This window comes from Gopherus flavomarginatus, chromosome 8, assembly GCF_025201925.1.
Source record: "Gopherus flavomarginatus isolate rGopFla2 chromosome 8, rGopFla2.mat.asm, whole genome shotgun sequence".
Classification (NCBI taxonomy): Eukaryota; Metazoa; Chordata; order Testudines; family Testudinidae; genus Gopherus; species Gopherus flavomarginatus.
Window position 1 is genome coordinate 72570553 of NC_066624.1, and position 6000 is coordinate 72576552.

A 6000-nucleotide genomic window follows, 5' to 3' on the forward strand; every position below is an offset into this window, starting at 1 on the left:
GGTGGAATGGGCAACACTGCAATCTACACAGAGCTCTTCTTCAGGACTGGAAAAGGTAAGCAAAGTGTCCAAGCTAAACAGAAGGTGGGACAGATTGCTAAGCATAAGGGGATCTACACATGTTATAGGAGGCCACTTAAAATGAAGTGGGCAATTATGGGTTAGCAGGTAGTAGGGCATGTTACAGAGTGTTGTAATGAGCTATAAACCTGTCTCTGCTAAGTCCATGGTTTTTAATGTCCAGTAGCATAATGAATTTAAATTCCAGGCTCATCATTTTAAGGCATTGTGTAGGTTTCCTTTGAAGGTAAGAACTGAGAGGTTAGATATGGAGCAATCACTTCAGGTGATAGGATGTATTTTTTCCATGAGTTCATTCAAGAGCATAGTGATTGTCTAGTTTCACCCACAGAGTTGTTGTGGCTTTTGATGTACTGGATGAGATACACCACATGTTCTGATAGGCAAGTGTAGGACTCATGGATATTGAAAGATGTGTTGCGAAGGAAGGAGGGGGGACGGACTGTGGGGACTGATCATCACAGCAGTATTGATACGTCTGCATGGTTTGCATCTGTTGTTCTGGCACCGCTTTGAGTCCGTGTGTCCTGACCTGTGGAGAGCTTGCTTCTGATGATGACCTTGGCAAGGCTGGGGGAGAGAGGTTGTCTAAAGGCAGAAATGGCGGGGGGGTGGGGGGGAGGGGGGAGTTGAGAAAGATTTCTTTCAGAATGTGGACACCACCAAGTCCACAATAGGTTGTTTCATTGCATAATGATACCCTGAAAGAATTCTAGCATGGGGTGGAAGGAGACAACTAGGGGAGTGCGATCAGTGGGGTTATTTTTTCTGTATTAAAGAAGGTTCCTACAGGGGTGTTTGGGTGGTCCATTCCACGATGAGATCTACTTCCCTGGTGGAGTACCCTTGTTTAGTGAAAGAAGTTTTAAGTGTCTATCCCAGACTCTCTCTTCACTTTCCCAGTTCTGATTCTTGGTTGTGTTTGCTTTCCACTTACTGTCAAAAAAGTAAAGAAGAAAGAAAAAAGGAAGTTTGCAGGGAAAACAGTACTTAGTAATCATTTACCTTCATTTTTCAAACTACCCTTTCTCCCCAAAAATAGGAGCTAGAGTGGGGTTCTACTATCTGTTCTACTTGCTGCCTAAACAACTGCCTAACAAAAAGTCAAAAACAGTCCTAACTACAGATAGCCAATAGTTACATTGCTAGCTCTATGTTTGTACAGCATCTAGAACAACAAGGTCCTGGTCTAATGAGGCTCCCAGCTGCTATCAAAATACAAATAATAATAAAACAATTAAAAGTAAAAAACTGCTAACAGGTTCATTTCTGAATTAGTAAATTATATTAACACCTTTTATCCTGAAGGATCCCAGAGCATTTTACAGTCTATGTGTATAAAGATCACTTTACTCACCCTTTGGTTTGACTGTAGTAGCCATTTATCAGCACACAGTAACGACATAAAACCATAAAGGGCACGAAGCAAAAATTGTATATCCAGTGGTAACTACAGAGGAAATTTGAGTGTGAAGAACGTCATTACCCAAGTTGGAGTTTGGTCCAAACATTAAGGTCTTAATCTCTACTCTTATAAAAAGTTCCATGTGATCGGTAGGTTCCAGTCCTGTAAACAAACACTGGGGCATGTTAATAACTTTAATCATATGCATGTTTGGAGAATTGAGGACTTAGTGACTACAAGCAAACAGAGTCTCTGTTTTGTCTCTCATTGAATCACTAAAAGATAGAGCCCCAAACAGTTCAATGTTCTTCTACAATTGAGCATTGGATCAGTACTGGTGATAAAATTAGGCAGCAGTTGTTGTATATTACAGAACAGACGTGCTTAAAGCTGGAGGCAAGGAGGCACAGCCAAATATTGCAAGAAAATCAAAGAAAAAGAGTTGAGCAATCTGGTTTTTTTTCCCCCCCTTCTCCGTCTCCTTCTCTTCACTGGCATTCTCTTGTGGACAGCTACCAAGCCTTACTTTTTTCACACTGTATCTAGCCATCCTCAGCTATCCAGGCCAGTCCCCAATTTTTATTTTTGGTGCCTGTTTAAAGAAAATGTTTATGCTGTGTTTTGCAGCTCCATATAATATATTCTACACTCATTTAATTTAAAGGCATGTGTTTATTTATCTTGCTGTGGGGATAAATTGATACTACTGCCAAAAATTATAGTAAATGTTGCCTCTTACAGTGCCTATAATTCAATTAATCTTCCTTCATTTAAAAATCCAAAACAGAGTTAAACAGCAACACACACCAAACACCTACTCCCTCATCAGACTACACCCTTCCCTGCTCTTACACATACACCTCTACCCCCATATAACGTGACCCGATATAACACGAATTTGGATACAACGGGGTAAAGTAGTGCTCCGGTGGGGTGGGGCTGCGCACTGCGGTGGATCAAAGCAAGTTCCATATAATGTAGTTTCACCTATAACACAGTAAGATTTTTTGGCTCCCGAGGACAGCATTATATCGGGGTAGAGGTGTACCTCCTTTCCCCGCTCCTAGAGTGAAGTTTCCTTTTCCTTCTCCTCTGGCTTAAGCAGGGATCTGGCAGGCAGAGAAAGATCAACAATGTTACGTTACTCCTGCCTATTCTCTGTGAAAATAAAAGACAGGCCCATACAGCACACAAAGACAATTAAAGGAATTCTCTCTTATTTTTTCACATAGAAGTTTGAAAAGCAACATTAAAGGCAGATAATCAGATTTGTCATTCATTCTTCTGGTGACCAGGAACGAATCAAAGTTCCAAAGAAAGACCTGACAAGGACAGTGCGTTCACGAGATGCTCTGTGGCTTAGAGGTCAAACCCAGACCACCTCCTCTCTCACTCACGTGCCACATTAAGTTCAGGAATCCCTTTTAACTGGGGGCCAAAGCTCTCAAAACCGTCACCAAAACACAAGTGGCAGAAACTAAGAGTAAACCAGCGAGGTCAACAATCAAAACCTGATCACGGATCCTACAGAGCAACCCACTAGGCTTCGCCACCATTCCAGCTAAACTATGGATTACAGCCAAGCGCACCAAGGGCGCTGCAATTACCTGCTTTACAAAGGAAAACGGAGAGCAGACAGGCCACCGGGGGGGGGGGGGGGGGACATGAGGGGCGGCATAACGTCTGAGAACAGCCCTCCCCCAAGGCGTGTGCATGCGGATCTTCAGGGAGGAGCTGTGCCGGCCAGAGCAGCCTGGCGTTCACTGGGCCGGGAACGGAGCCTGGCCTGGGCGGGAAGTTACTTTGAACTGACACTGACCAGCCCTCCGCCTAGGCAGGGCCCGCGGCGCAGAGGTGCCCCTCGCAGCTCGCGGGGGCCGCAGGCGCTGGGCCCGTCCCTGCCGGCGGGACATACAGGGCGGGGGTGGGTGCAGCTCGCAACGAGCGCGGGCACGCGGGTCACCCGGGACTAGGGGCGCACGAGAGTCCGCCCGGGGGCGGAGCCTGGGCCGGGCCCGCTCCAGGCCCCGTTGAGCAGGGAAGGGGCTTGGCTGCCTCCATCCCCTTACCCGCTGCGGGGGTCTCGGGGTCAGCGTCAGCCGCGTTGGACGGGCCCGCCACTGCCTCTTTCCTCCGGCCCGGCCGGGGCGGGGCAACTCCGAGAGCGGCGTAACCCCCCGCCCCCTGGGAGCTCTGCCTCTGTGTACGCCCCCAAGCAAGGATCAGGGAGCCCTGCTCCCTATATATCCCCTTTGTGATCTGTCTCATCAGTGTACACATCTTACCTCCCCAGCAAGCGACCACTTAACTGGGGAGCCCTTCCTCCTGTACAACCCCCCACTTCCCCCAAGGAGTCCTTCCCTCCGTACACTTCCCCCAGTGAGCCTGTGATACACCGAGCTATTGAGGGAGCCATTCCTATAGGGAACACCGTCCCCACTCCTGCAGACACCCACTACTATAGCAAGATATATAGCCAGAGAGGTTACCTGCCCCCCACATACCAAGGGAGCTCTCATCCCAGAGGATCATACCCAGGACCTGGGGAGATTCCCCCCATACAAGCCAAGGGAGAGCCCCAACCCCAGGAAATGCCCCCTCACTCTCATCAAGGAATGAGAGCTGACACTTTTACTTGGCTACTCTACTTAACCAGTATATGACCTGAGTGATTTTACTCCTCTGAATGTGCTACCTGCCCTTTAAGTTCCCTCAAAGGGTCACCTTTGAAAGGGGCAGGACTCTTCCCTGAAGTTCTCTACTCCTTGTAATAGGGCTGTAAAAGCAGCAAAGAATCCTGTGGCATGAGCTTTCGTGGGTGCATCTGAGGAAGTGGGTATTCACCCACGAAAGCTCATGCTCCAAAACGTCTGTTAGTCTATAAGGTGCCACAGGATTCTTTGCTGCTTTTACAGATCCAGACTAACACGGCTACCATCTGATACTTGTAATTGGGCTGTATGTCTGAAGCACTACAGGAAGGGAGCCACTTGCTACTAGTGTCCTTTAACCTCCCTCACCCTTCCACCCCCTCTGCCTTTACATGGGGTAGATTGAATGGGGCGTGGATGGGAAGAAAAAGGCAATGCCTCTAGGTGCGGCTCTAGACATTTCGCCGCCCCAAGCACAGCGGCATGCTGCGGGGGACACTCTGCCGGTCGCCGGTCCCGTGGCTCTGGTGGACCTCCCGCAGGCGTGCCTGCGGAGGGTCCGCTGGTCCCACGGCTTCGGTGGACCTCCAGGTGGCACGCCTGCAGGAGGTCCACCAGAGCCGTGGGACCAGCGGACCCTCCGCAGGCATGCCCCCGAAGGCACTTTGCCTGCTGCCCTCCCTGCGACCGGCAGAGCGCCCCCATGGCATTCCGCCCCAAGCACGCGCTTGGCGTGCTGGGGCCTGGAGCTGCCCCTGAATGCCTCCCACCTTTCCAGAGAAGCCAATGTCTCAAAATGTAGCAAGAGTCATTGGGGAAGATCAGAGTCCAGGCAGAGACTGGCTAGCAGCTCTGACTGCTTCACAGATTCCCCATCAGCAGCACTGTAGCGTTTGCTGGGTATGGAGAGTTTGTGCCCCGAAGCCTCCTAACACAGCCAGACAGGTCTTTTTGCATATGTGAATGTGGGGAAGGGGGAATGGAGTCCTGGTTCCTCTTACATTTTTCTCTGGGGGGAGGTGTTTACACTTCACAAGTACAGAACTTGTAAGGGGAGTCTAGTGTCTTCCCAAAACAACAGCAACTTCCCTTTTGGGGTCTAAATTTGATATCCCTTTTTGTATGAGGTCATTGTCATCGAATACATTTACCACTGAGATGCTCTTTCATCTCAGGATGTCTCCTGGCTTTCCTAGCTGTACTGGTGATTTTTCAGAATAGCTTATTACACACACACAGTCACATTCCTTGTCATTTATCTATATCAAATATGATTCATCATGAGCAGCAACTCCGACAATCACACCTTTGAAGCATGGGAAAGAGCAAAGTATTAACTTTTATACAGTACTTTGCTGTCCTTTACACAAGCGCTAAGATTTCCAATACAAAGCATATAGTGCAACCTGTAACATACAATGTGAACATTTCAGAATTGCATTGTCCTGTTTCTTGTTTAATACCTTTTATATAAAAAGTGGATAAGGTGTACTTCTAGTGATCAGATCTCAATATTCATAAAAAATAACACATGATAATAGCTATAGACATTTGAGTTTTATATATACTAAAATTTAGTGTTTAGCATTTAGAACTATTTTCTTCTTTATTTCCTTTAGAATGTTTACTAACGGGGCAATTTATTTGGTTTAAATTTAAAAATAAAAAACATTTACCCTTTCTGCCTTTCTATCCCGCCCCATTCTACCTGTCAACTGCCTCTTATTCTACATTCAAATTTGCCTCTCTCCAATACCAATCTGGTGATATCTCTATTTAATTAATATAAATAAAAATTTAATCATGAAGCTGAAGTTATATATATATTTTTGTAATTTATGCAAAAGGAATTAATTTCACATT

General features: G+C 46.9%; 1 protein-coding gene across 5 annotated transcripts in view; it reads right to left on the reverse strand.

The window, feature by feature from the left end:
* Positions 1-3339, reverse strand: part of LOC127056376 (retinol-binding protein 1) — a 130504-nt gene extending 127165 nt beyond the window's left edge. Inside the window, exon 1 of one of the 5 annotated variants that reach the window (XM_050964159.1) lies at positions 3094-3339. The gene's annotated coding sequence lies outside the window, so the exon portion shown is untranslated. The remainder of the gene's footprint in view (positions 1-3093) is intronic. The other 4 variants (XM_050964160.1, XM_050964162.1, XM_050964158.1 and 1 more) reach the window with 4 other exon arrangements.
* Between the last annotated feature and the right edge of the window lie 2661 nt (positions 3340-6000).